Source organism: Macrotis lagotis, chromosome 1 (genome assembly GCF_037893015.1).
Source record: "Macrotis lagotis isolate mMagLag1 chromosome 1, bilby.v1.9.chrom.fasta, whole genome shotgun sequence".
Lineage (NCBI taxonomy): Eukaryota > Metazoa > Chordata > Mammalia > Peramelemorphia > Peramelidae > Macrotis > Macrotis lagotis.
In genome coordinates, this window is record NC_133658.1 from 187,327,889 (window position 1) to 187,341,805 (window position 13,917).

The following is a 13,917-nucleotide window of genomic DNA, read 5'->3' on the forward strand; positions in this document are numbered from 1 at the left end:
CAAGCACATGCACAGACACATTCTCTCTGAGTAACTCACCTCTCCCATTGTCCTTTTAAAGATACTTTCTTGTGGTCTCAGACATCAGCTGCCATAGTTGGGCTGCTGCCATGGAATGACTACTTCCTCTCCATTCTCCCTGAGAGTTCTTTGAACTTCCTTGTATCCTGTACAAGTGAGGACTGATCTGGCCATTAACTGTCCCAGAGGTTTGTGGCCAAGCAACACCTTGCCAGAAGTTGTTACATTTGGGTCCTTAATGTCAGAGTCCTGTCAAGCCATAGTATACATAGCTAAATGAAATTTGACCCTAATCCTGAATCAACTGAACCACTGATGGGTCAGAGGTGCTAAAAGGTGGCTTAAAATCTAGTCCATTTATAAACTCCTGTGTAATAAAATATGACACAGTATATATAAAGTACTGGCCCTGGAGTCAGGAAGATTTGAATCAAAATCTAACCTCAGATACTTATTAACTGAGTGACACTAAGATAATCATTTCACTTCTTTCTATCTCAGCTTACTCCTTCGTAAAATCATGATAACAATGGTTACCTCCCAGGGTTAACATTGTAATATTAGCATTACAGAGAAATTTGTAAAATGACCTTCAAATCTTGATGTACTTTGTAAAATGCTATTTTTATTATATTAGAATCTCTATATTTGCCCACCAGTAATAGAGAATGGGAAGTAGGGGAAACTCCAAGTCTCCCTACATCAGAATGAGTCATTTGGAATTTGTGAAGCTAATCCCAGACCTGGTGCTTATCAACTAATCCACATTCTTTCACAAAAATTTTGTGTCATCCAGGTGAAATGAGGCTTTGATAATATGAGGGTGGAGTTGATGGAGCAAATTGATAAAATACCACACCCAAATGTCTTAACAAGGTAAAAAGATGTTTCAATCAATCAGCCATAGGCTTTAGATTAAGCATGAAAATATCTTGTGACACTGCAAAGCAAATATGTTTGGACTAGCTGAGGAAACCTGGTAATACCCATAGGTCCTATAAGTTTTGAGCACGTGGAGAGAAGAAAGTGTTGCAGCTAAATTTACCTTAAGGAATCATTAGGACACAAGGGAGAGCAGAGTCCTAGACCTTGGTCAGAGTTTCAGTTTCTTTCCTTCTCCCTCCTTTAACCGAGGATGAACTTAAGAACTTCAAAGGTTTGGAGGACTTGCCAGCAGCATTCCCAGAACAACTGCCTATTGATGGCAGTATCTGCATTTGGAGCCAATAATAGACTGATAGACATTCACAACTATAATCAGAGCCCCCCAGAAAACTTCAGGTTACCTAAGGGGAGTATTTGGTGATGCCAGAAAATGAACTTCCAGGAGCTATGAATTTCTCCAAACTAAAGCCTACTTTCCCCTGTATTCTGTATATATCTGTGTAAAAATATGTAACAGACTTGTGAAGTGATCATTTTGTACCAACTATAAAACACTGTACTAAATACCCATTCTTAAAAGCTAATGAAGTCTGACTGAATAATTAATGTCAACTAATGAGCAATAAAACTAGATGGCTCAAAGGATAGAGCACCAGGTTTAAAGGTAGGAAGAGCTGAGTTCAAATTCAACCTTAGAAACTTACTAGCCATGGATCTTGGGCAAGTCACTTGATTTCAGTTCATCTATGAGGCAGCTAGGCAACTAGTGAATAGTGTGCTGGGTCTGGAGCCAGGAAGACTTGAGTTCAAATCCAACCTCAGATATTTACTAACTTAGTGATCCTGAGAAGGTCACTTAATCTCTGTTTGCCTTAATCCATTGGAGAAAGAAATGACAAACCAATCCAGTATCTTTCCGAAGAAAAGTCCATGGATAGTATGGTCCACAGAGTCATAAAAAATCTGACACAACTAAGCAACAACAACAATGACCACCTTTGGGGGCTCATTAGTTTTGTGAGCTATATAACACTAGACAAACAAAACTCCCAAAATCCTTGGAACACTAACTATCCCAACTCCTCCTTACACTGATGAGTCAGGTGCAAGTATAAATTGGAATAGTTGCCTCAGAGCATGTTCAACAATGGGAAAAAAAAGGGAAATACTCTTATATAATAATAATCACGAGCCTTTTGAATTTCAATCATGTCTCAACGAGGACTCGGTAACATCTATTTATAATCTTTTCTCCCCCCCCCCACTAGAAACAGAGAATTTTAAAGTAGCCAAGACAAATAAGACTTTCTAAATAATTTAATGGCTGAGGTTTGGGGGAGGGGAGGGAGAAAAAAATCTATGAAAAAGCAAAATACAGCTTCATTTGCCCTTAAAATACATTTGAATTTCAAAACTAGGATGAAATAAGCCTTGGCAAAAGTCAATTTTACCAGGAGCCAAAACATTTTAAAACTACTTGAAGATTTCTGACATATTTACAAATGGAAAATGAAAGAATGGTGAGGCACCTAAGGTAACAACAAAAATTCATTTAAAAAAAACAGGATTGTATAATCCTGGGGGCACCATGCCTGGTACATAATGAATATTTAATAAATATCTATCTAAATGAATCTATTCCCCAGTTCCCAGTACTCTGTTCTTCCTCAAATTACCTAATACTATGTTTACCTGTGAATGTTATACCCTTTTCCCAAGTAGAACATAAGCTCCTTAAAGGTTGACTATCTATTTACTTTGATTCCTCCTATTTGATTTGATTTGATTATTTGATGCCTATTATAGTGTGTCGCACATAGTGGGCTTTTAATAAAAACTTGTTTAATTTTTTTTAAGCCTAACAACTAACTTAAAGTCAAGTGTGTCCTAATCAAACCACATTTGGAATAGGAACCATGGATTTTGTCTGAATCTGAGCTCTGTATTGATCCTGGATCAAATCATGCAATCTTTAATGCCTTGATTTCCTCATCTCTAAAAGAGGGGGGTTGGACTAGAATTTTTCCTGAGTTCCCTTCCAATTCTGTAATCCTATTACAATTTATCTCTCAACCTACTTAAAGATCTTAGCATTTAGAGTGGAAGCAATGTTGGAGGCCATCTGGTCTAACCAGATAGTTGAGGATACTGAGACCCAGAGAGTTTATAACTTTCCCAAGATCACACAGGTAATAAGTAGTTCTGGAATTCAAACCAAGTTCTGTTGCATAAAATGTCAGACTTGTCTGACAACGCATCTCTCCAAAGCTTTAATTTTTTACTATGAGTTCCACATGCCAAGTACTGATGTGCCACAGCTTGGAACTGCTGAGCCATCCTCTGACTCAGATGCATGAGTAAAGTTTAGTTTGGGACACTCTTGAACCCAACTTGACTAAGAGTGTGAACTAAGGAAGCTTAATACAGTGAAAAAATGTTGACATTAGAATCATGGGACCCAGGTTTAAATCCTGACTCATATTTATAACCAGTGTAATTCTGAGCAAGTCACTTAACCTCTATGGGCCTCAGTTACCTCCTCTGTAAAATAGAGGAAGTGAATTAGAAGTCCTTCAAAAATGTCTTTTGACTCTATTGGAAGGAAGTGTGGTATGGTAGAAAGGGATATTTAGTATCAGTTAGACTCAGATTCAGATTTTAGTTCTGCCTTTTAACTTACTACCTTTAAGACTTCCCTAAGTATCTTTTACTCATCTTTAAAATAAAAAGGTTGAACTAGAGCAGGGGTTCTTAATCTGGGGTCCTTGACTAGATTTCAGGGGGCCTCTGAGCTTGAATAGAAAGAAAATTACATTTTTATTTTCAGTAACTCCAGACTGAAATGTAACTAATAACTTCCAATTATGAATGTAGGAGAAGACATTCTGAGAAAGGATTCATAGGCTTCACCAGATACCTAAATGACACAAAAATGGTTAAAAACTCTAAAGTTTAAGAATCTTATTCATCTCTGTTCCCTTCAGTTCTGTACCTAGTAGACATACAATAAATATTTATTGAAAAAATGAATTGATGAATTAATGCATGATGAAGCCAAAATAAATTAGGTTGTAGCATTTTTATGACCTACTATCAACTCAAACAAGAATTACTATATAATCAGTTAACAAAAAGGTGGTGGAATTAATATCATTAGAATTTTAACACCTTAATTTAACACCTGGTTGAAAAACAAGCTTGACAATTTTTTTTAGAACTGTTTTTGGCACCTAAAATTTATTCACTAAATGTACTTAGAGGTAAATAACTTCAAGACTAACAAAAAAAAAATTTGTTAAATAATGCTGCCCTCTACTGGAATAAGTTTTCTTTTATACTATTGAAATAGACTGTTCTTCAGTTACAATACCAAAGTAGGTGAAAGAGTAAAAGGGACTGGGTCAGCCACTGATTTGAATGTGATGCTCAGCAAACCAGCACTGAAAAAATTTTAAAATAGTCATGCCTCTTATCCATACTAATTGAGTGATCCTAGAAAAGTAATTTAACCTCTCAGTGATATGGGTAATTCTCTAAGTCTATATCAAACTACACTGGAAAATGAATTTTCCTCAATTGGAAATTCCTTCTACCGATGAAATCACAAGTCTAGTCCCTAACCCTAAGTTGGTAATTTTAAGAATCATTTCACACAAGTTAAAGTAAATTCTTAAAGACAGCAATCCTAGGTATGGAAAGATACTGAGACCAACTTGTGGTCCTGAGAGCAAAGTAAATTTTAGAATTTTCCTGGGCTTATTCATCAATTCCATTTTAGAATACCTTATTTTTTTAAAAAAAAAATCTGTTTTAGGAATAAAAGCATTGAGCATAGTCCCTGGATGAATTCCATTTTGGATAATTACATTCTGCTAAATAAATACATTTTCTCTGAAAATTCAACCCAAAGTGGTATTACTCACTTCCTCTCCTATCCTGATTCATAGCAACCAGTGACTGCATTTTAGCCTACAGGGGCTTTATATTGTATAATATGAGTAAATATCTACTTCCTATAGGGTTGGGATTTATTTTAGCCTATGGCCCCACCACCACCACAGGAAAAGAGTCCCTAAAAGATTCCTTTTGAGGAATCTTTATATCTCTCTGCCATATCACTGAGCCCTTTGAGGCTACATAGGAATTTTCCACCTACTGGAAACACATTTTGAGTAAGACAAGCAAGGTGTCTTGCCTAAAATATGTATCAAAAGTAAAGCTATTTAGGTCCAAGAGAATAGAACAGGTTGGTTCTTCGAGGAATTATCCCTGCTTTCTCTTCTAATCTTTACTGACCCCCAGTAAAGATAGAAGGCTTTCTTCTGGCTTTCTTCCCTTCTATTTATAAACATGCTCAGGTTGTCCTTGTTCTAAAATTAAAACTTAATTTGAACCTACTACTTTCTCTAACAGTTGTCTCATTTTTTCCCCCACTATCCCACCAAAAAAAATTTATAAGAAATAAAAAGTCTATAATCACTGTCCAGTAGGTAGACTGGAACAATTCTACCAAAACTGCTTTCCCAAAGATGACCAGTAGCACCAATAATCTTCTAATTATCCAGCATAATGACATTTGATTAATTCAAAATCATTTAATTCTACAAATATTGATTGTGTCCAATGTGGTCACACACTATGCTGGATACTAGAGATCCAAGGATAAAGATTCAACTAGGAACACACATGGGGGAGTGGGCAGAAGGTTTATAATTCAAGCATAGATTATTTATCATAAAAACAAGATAATTTCAGAAGGGAAAGAACGCTAATTGCTATGCAATACAGAAAAGGAAGATTCTGAATGAAACCTTAAAGAGAAATAAGGATTCTGAAAGGTGGTGATGAGGAGGAAGTCTTCCAGGCATTAAGAGACAATATATTCAAAGTTACAGAAGAAGGATATTAAAATATGACCTAGAATATTCTCTAATAGTAAATATAATGAAAGACAACTGAGCAACAGGGAGATCCGAAGTTCTGTCTATAATTTTATAAGACTGACATTTACTCCAGAACATGCAAAGGGAAAACCATTTTAACAGTAGTTGTCTGGATCAGAGTGAACGCTAGGTGGTGCCACCATGGACAGAGCATCAGACCAAGACTGGAGTTCAAGCCAGTCTAGGATATGTACTAGCTGTGTGACTAGGGGCAAGTCATGCCCTCCTAAAGCCTCAGTTCTTTAGCACCCTCATCCCAAAGCTGTTGGGAACATCAAATGAAAAATCATTTGTAAAGTGCTTTGCATAGTGCTCTGGCTCATTGTAGGCACTTAATCAACTCTCATTTCCTCTCTAATAGTCTATGCTCCATCTGCAACAATTGTGACGCTAATCCACAATACATTGAGGTCAAAGGGATACAGAAACATCTCCAGCCTCTTCTCCATCAGAGACTTTAATTCCTGCCAGGAAGGGAAGCAGAAGGCTAGAGGCCAGGTGTTTGGTCACTCTGCTCTCCTCAAAGAGGGGACACTTGGCTAGAATTATATCTATATGCTCCCTTAAATATTTTCAGTCTAGGGGGTTTGATGTTCATGTTCAAGCTAAACTTCTGATCACTGTTCATTAATTACTAAAGGAAGATTTAAACTTTCTATCCAAGGCTTGCCTTCCTTCCCATCAAATATCAATTCCAAAATGAACACACATAGTAAATGGCAAGGAAACACATTTATCCAAGTCAGTAGCAAAACAGAATTTAGAGAAGGTATGCATAGGAGAATATAAACCAGTCAGTACAGAATGAACAAACTCTCCCATTGGGAACAAGGTAACTTAGAAAGTCCCAGAGCTCACCCAAGAGGAAATTCCCCAAAATCTCTAGTATAGCAAACAAGGGAAAGAACCATGATGGAGACTGCCAGCTCTTCTCATGTCAGCTTCTTCCCAAATGTCAGCAAATGGAATGTCATATGTGAAGAATAAGAAGGTCATTTTTGCAAGAGCAAAATGTGAATAAAGGGAAAGAGTGTTTGATATGTTAGGCATTAGATGGGAACATGGCTGTAAAGGCTTTTAAATGCCAAATGTAAGAGTTTTTACTATATCTTAAAACAAATAGGGAGCTACTGGAGTTTATTGAAACAGGAAGGAACATGATCAGATTGTGGTTTAGGAACATCATTTTAGCAGCTATGTGAAGGATGGATTGGCAAGATCGCGATTTCCATTCTGGATGTTTCAAGATTGATATGCCTTTGGGCCAGCCTTCTGGAAATGTCCAACATGCCTTTGGCAAACAGCATTGAAACTCAGGAGAAATATTGGAGGTCTTAAAGGGATCTGCATAAAAATGATTATCAATAAGAAATGGAATCTGACATGGTGATCAAGAAAATGTAGAGAAAGAAAAGAGGGCCCAGTGCAGAGATCTGGGGTACACTGAGAATTAGGGGGTGGAGTTTGACTAATAGGTGACATAATACAGAATGCTAGATTTGGAATCAGGAAGACATCTTCATGGGTCCAAATCTGGCCTCAGACATTTACAAGCTGAATGAACCTGGATAAATCACTTAACCCTGTCATATGACCGAAGAAAGGTTTGTGATTTGTTTCAGCTCCTTATCTATAAATTGGCAAACCATTCCATTATCTTTGCCAAAAAAATCCCAAATGGGATCACAATGAGCTGGACACAACTGAAACTGTTTTAATTTAATTAGTTTCTTTTGAATTTCTAAGTATTTTATTTATATATTTTAAAATATAAGGGCAGCTAGGTGACTTAGGGGCAGCTAGGTGGTGCAGTGAATAAAGCACCAACCCTGGAGTCAGGAGAACCTGAGTTCAAATGTGACCTCAGGCACTTAACAATTATCTAGCTGTGTGGCCTTGGGCAAATCATTTAACCCCATTGCCTTGCAAAACAAACAAAATAAAACAATTGGAGCTAAACATCCTGAACAGAAAAAATATAAATCTGAGAAGGGATCCACAGATCATGTTGTCAAAGAGGCTGATTACACAACAAAGCTGAAGAAAGAATCACTGTGATCTCCACCTTCTAACAGAGAAAGGATGGACTAAATATGAAAAAGAAACACATTTTTAGACATTGTAACATGGAAATTTGCTTTTACTTGACTATGCAAATCTGTTATTTGGTTTTGGCTTTTCTCCAGTTTTTTTTTTTCCCAGCAGGGGAGGGAGAGGTGGAAGGGGGGGAGAAAATCAATGCTTGTTAGCTGAAAAAACTTAATTTAAAAAATGAACCTCTGCTATAAGTGATCAGATTCTACAGATGTTCTTGTTGGCAGATGACTTATGCTAATTGTAACCAGCCCCCCAAAATTTCATATCCTCCTTACATTTAGATCCATGACCACCCACAAGGGATTGGCCTAGTCATATAACAGCCCCCCAAAAAAAAGTAGATGAAGAATAATTATTGACAAGACTATGATACAGAATTGACAAGACTATGATAAAGTCCTTCAATATGCACATCTTGGACAGTGTGCTTAGACAATAAACTAGATCCAAGTTTAAAGAGAAGAATGAGTCCTGGGAAATTATTCTTTTTTAATGACATGAAGCTTCTGCCTTAAAAGTCAGTGGTTTTAACTGTAACATTAGTCAAGTTATATTGTAAGACTTTTAAGTCAAAGAATATACCACATTCTCTGAAGAATTAAATCTGAAAGTTGCTCAACAACTAAGGGAGAAGTTTATGGTAGACATAAGTAGACTATAATTACTACTAGTATTTGTATAATACCTGGAGGTTAAAGATTAGCAATACTTTAGTAATCTTTTTACAACAATTCCAATTTATTTTTTCCAGAATGACTGAACCAATTTGCAACACCAACAAAATCTTTCCCCGACATTTTCAGCCTAAAATATTTCCATCTTTTGTTATCATTATAATTAATCTTCTGAGGTAACACCTCAAAGTTTTTTGATTTGCACTTCTGTCATTAGTAATGTGGTACAATATTCTTATGGCTGTTAATAATTTTTAAATCCTTTGAGAACTGTTTCTTCAGTTCTCCTTTTACTTCTTCCCCAATAGGGAATGCCTTTTGATATAATGTCTTTCATAGAATCCTACAGATCTTGGAAATCAGACTCTTTTAGGAACTATTCGATGAAAAGGTTTAGGGAGTTTTATTTTTGTCAATGAAAGCTTCCTTTCTAAACCTAGCTGCATTGATTTTGTTTGTACAAAAGCCTGCAATTTCATAAAATCAAAATAGCTGTTACCTTTTTTTTTTACTTCTATTCAATGTTGTAAAAGTTACCTGATCTGTTTTTCTCCTAATTTTTTTAAGATGTGACCTCTCATATTCAAATCATGAACCCATTTTAACATTATCATAGCATATGGTATGAGCTGTTGATATAAACCTAATTTGTACCACATTTCTTTCCAGCAATTTCCCAGCTGTTCTTGTCAAATAAGGCATTCTTCCCCCCAAGTAATTTATGTTCTCAAGGTTATTGAACATAGTGACATTGCATTTCAATCATTCAATAATGTATACACCCACCCATTTACACATATGCATATAAATTCACATATATATTTAACGCTATTAAACCTCCCTTGTTGATATATCCAAAGAACTATGCCTTTCTATCTGCCTTGCAGTTCAAATATCCTTTGTTTTATCTCCTCAATTAATATGTGACTGTCTGACATTTTTATTTACATTTCTAACACTTAGCATAGTCCTGCAAACATTCATTCATCCTATCTCTTCTACTGACTTATTTTTCTATTTTTCAAAAAGTAGAAAATAGATTTGATGATTTCTACTCTATAGCATAACTTGAGGTCTGAAAAATGGTAATCTCCCTACATTTCTACTTTATTCATAATTCCCTTCAAATTCTAGATCAATTGTTCCCCCAAATTATTTTAGCTGTTGTTTGGCTATTAGAGCAGAAAATCTGCGAATTAATTTAGGTAATTTTACTATTATGGTATGGTCCAACTATGAACAATAAATAAACATCCTTCCAATTATTTGTCATTTCTTTCTTTCTTTTTTTTTTACAAGACAATGGGGTTAAGTGGCTTGCCCAAGGCCACACAGCTAGGTAATTATTAAGTGTCTGGGGCTGGATTTGAACTCAGGTACCCCTGACTCCAAGGCCAGTGCTCTATCCACTACACCACCTAGCCACCCCTTGTCATTTCTTTTTTATAGAATGTTTTAGAATAATAGTTAAAGCAAGAATGCATTTTGTAATTTTGCAAGAGAATTGCCTTTCTATTATTTCCTCCTGAATTTTGTAATTGCTTATACTTTATGAGAGACATGGCCTTAGTTGCTTTGCTGATTCTCTATTTTTTCTTTTAATTAACCATCTTGTCAGCAAATTGGAACAATTTGTCTCCTTTTTACCTCTGTCTTTGTCTGTAATTTTATTTTCCTATATAATTTTTACTTTCGCTAGCATCTCACTCTGAAATAAGAGAGAAGAGAAATAAAATCACTTTATTATTCTTATTTTTATTGGAAAAGCTAAAACCATCACTCTATTATAAATAAAACTAACTTTTGATTTTAGTTATATACTTTTATATTATAGACAAAAATTTTTAAATTTCTTAAATGATCAAGTTGCATCATTTAACACTACTGTTTTTATTCAATAGAGTAAAGAAAATAGAAATAGGAATAAGATATGTGGTTATATATTTAATCACTTAAGGTGTGTTCAACTTCATGACCCCCATATGAGTTTTCTTGGCCAAGATACTTAAGTAGTTTGCCATTCTTCAGTTCATTTTATACAAGAGGGAACTGAGGTAAACAAGATTAAGTGGCTTGCCCAAGGTCACACAGCTAGTAAGTGTCTGAGGAAGGATTTGATTTCAGATCTTCCTGACTCCAGGCCTAGAGCTTGATCCACTGCATCATCTAGCTGCCCCTATTTTCACTAAATTCACATCAATATAGATAGAAAGAATTGTAGTTAATTATAATAAAATTAGTTTTATACTATTGCCTATGCTTTGTAGAGTTTTTGGTAAAATTAATATTTTATTTTGTCAAAGGAGAAATACCATAGAGCAATAAGTGGGAAAAATGACTTTGAAACCAGGACAATATGAATTCAAGTCTTTTAGAATTGTCCATTCTTTTCCTATTGTTAAACTATCATTGCATCCCTGGAAAAACACAACAAGATAACAGTGAACTTTTATAATATATTCTCTAGTTTTTTAATGAATTTTATTTATTCATTAGTAATAAAATTCATTAGTAATATTGTCTATAGTTTAGGATTCTGTCCCCTAAAACAAGTTTTATAGAATGTTTACATTGCCAATATTTGAGAGCAATTTATGTGGCATAGATTTAATTGTTCTTTAAATATTTGATAGAATTTAACTGTAAATCTATGTGGGCTGGAGTTTTCCCCTATTTAATAGTTCTTTTAATGGAAGTAATTTATAGTTTTATATGTAATCTTCCCTTTCCTTGCAATTATCAATATTATGTATAAGTTATTTTTGTTCCTTGTCTGTGATTTTACTTCATTCATTGATTTTTTAAAATTTTAGTAATTTTATTTTTCTCCCAGTCTTTGTTTATATTTGCTAAAGTTGAATCAATTTTGTTGGTCTTTTCAAAGAACCAGGAATTAATTTTGATTATCAATTCTTAATTTAAATTTTTTATGTTTTTCTCTTATGTTCAAAATTTCCTCTTTTGAACTTATTTTGGCTGTATCTACTTTATAATTTTAATTGCACATTCAGTTAATTTATCCTCTTTTTCTGTTTTTGTTAATGTATGTTTCCTCTAAAGTCTGTTTTAGTTTTATTGACATGTTTGATTATTATACTTCTCTTTCACATAATTATTATTTCTACAAAAGAATGTTGAACATTGAACAATTTATTCTTTATTTTTTCTTTATTTTTTCTTTTTTAGTTTTTTCAAGGCAGTGAGGTTAAGTGACTTGCCCAAGGTCACACAGCTAGGTAATTATTATGTGTCTGATATTGGATTTGAACTCAGTACTTCCTGACTCCAGGGCCAGTGCTCTATCCTAGCGGCCCCAACATTGAATAATTTATAAATTCAAATATATGAATTTGCTTGAATGAAATTACCTCCATTGTGTGCCTTCAACAATAATTTAAATAAAAGATACATATTTTTAAGTGAGAATTTGAACATCTGAGTGGGATTATGGGGGTCTTATTCTATACATCTCATCCGTTCTTATTCTCTGATAGGGCAAGAAAAATTAAAGATTGCCAGTAAAGTGACAATACTTTGGAAACTAAGGATGAGTTGGAGAATGTAAAAGCAATATCCAACAGAAAGCAATATGGTAACTTTACCAAAGGAAACCATTACTCTATGTAACTGGAGTTTTGAATTACTGAGGCATCCATTCACTCTGGTTGCTTTGGCCATATGTGTATTCCCATCATGCACACTCCTTAGTTACTTCTGTTCTTTAAGGATTTGCACTCTAAGCATGTGTCATCAGCCATGCTCTCTCTATATTCACTATAAGTAGGTCCTCCATTTGTAATCAGTGGTCATGCATGTGCTGTCCTAATAATTATGTGGTAACTCAAAAACTTTTTTTCATTATTCTGGTTCTCTTCTGGATACTCTTATCAAAGTCCTACTTCAGCTGAGGCCTGATAAGAGAAGACTACCATTTTCAAAACAGTCTACTCATGCTTCTCAGGTCTTTCTGATTCCATTGACATTCCATCAATTGTGCCACCTAGCTTCCCTTGTAGTTGTTCAATCATGTCTGAATCTTTGTGACCCCATTTGGAGTTTGCTTGGTAAAGATATTGAAGTGGTTTGTCATTTTTCCCTCCAACTCATTTGACAGATGATGAAACTGAGGCAAAGAGGAGTAAATGACTTGCCCATGACCATGTTGCTAATAAATGTCTGAGGCTAGATTTGAACTCAGGTAGGTCAGCTAGCTGGAACAATGGATAGAGTACCAGTCCTGGAGTTAACCTGAATAATAGGTACTTAATAATATAGTTGGTAAATAATAAATGCTTGATTCTTTCCCCTTCCCAATTGTAAAACTTTACACTTATCTGTGGTTAATCTTTAATATCTTCATTCTTAATATGACTGCCTAAAATTTGTCTTCATTTTAACTTGGTATTCTTTTATTTGTTTGTTTTGGGGAGGTTTTTTTGGGGGGGGGCAGTGGAATTAAGTGACTTGCCCAAGATCATACAGCTAGGTAATTATTAAGTATCTGAGCTCAGATTTGAACTCAAGTCCTCCTGACTCCAGGGCCAGTGCTCTATCCACTGCACCACCTAGCTGCCTCTAACTTGGTATTCTTGTAAAATTTTCACCCAACTTCTAACACTCTGTTACTCCTTAATACATGGACATTTCTTAAAATATTGTCTCTATTACAAATGCTAAAAATTTTACATTCAGTCTAATTCTTCAGTCCAAGATCTTTTTGGATTATAATTGTTATCATCCAGTTATTCCTTATTACTTATCTTTTCCAGTTTTTTGCCTACAAATCTGATGTCTTTACCCAAGTCAATGATTAAAAATATTAAATAGCTGAAGGCCAAGCAGACAGGCCTTGAAGACTTACCTGGAGATCCCCTGCCATTAGAATCTTAATAATTACTCTTCAAGTTTAGCCATATATATATATATATATATATATATATATATATACAGAGAGAGAGAGAGAGAGAGAGAGAGAGAGAGAGAACTTTTATTCTGCTAAATTTGTAATGCTTTTTGATTAAACATCTTTTACCTCAAGCCAATTTATCTTTTTACTCTCTTGGAGAAGTGGAGGCCATAAACTATGTTTTTTTGAATGGGTGATAACTCACACAATGACTTGAACATGTATTAGGCATGGGCCTGGAAATTTTACAAATATAAATGTTAACATGATAAATTTAACATAATTCTACAAGTAAGATATTTGTAATAAATGGTCTATGACCAAACCATCTAACAGAAGCAAAAAACAATAGAATCCAAGTTATATTCAGATTCACCTAGTATCATCTGAA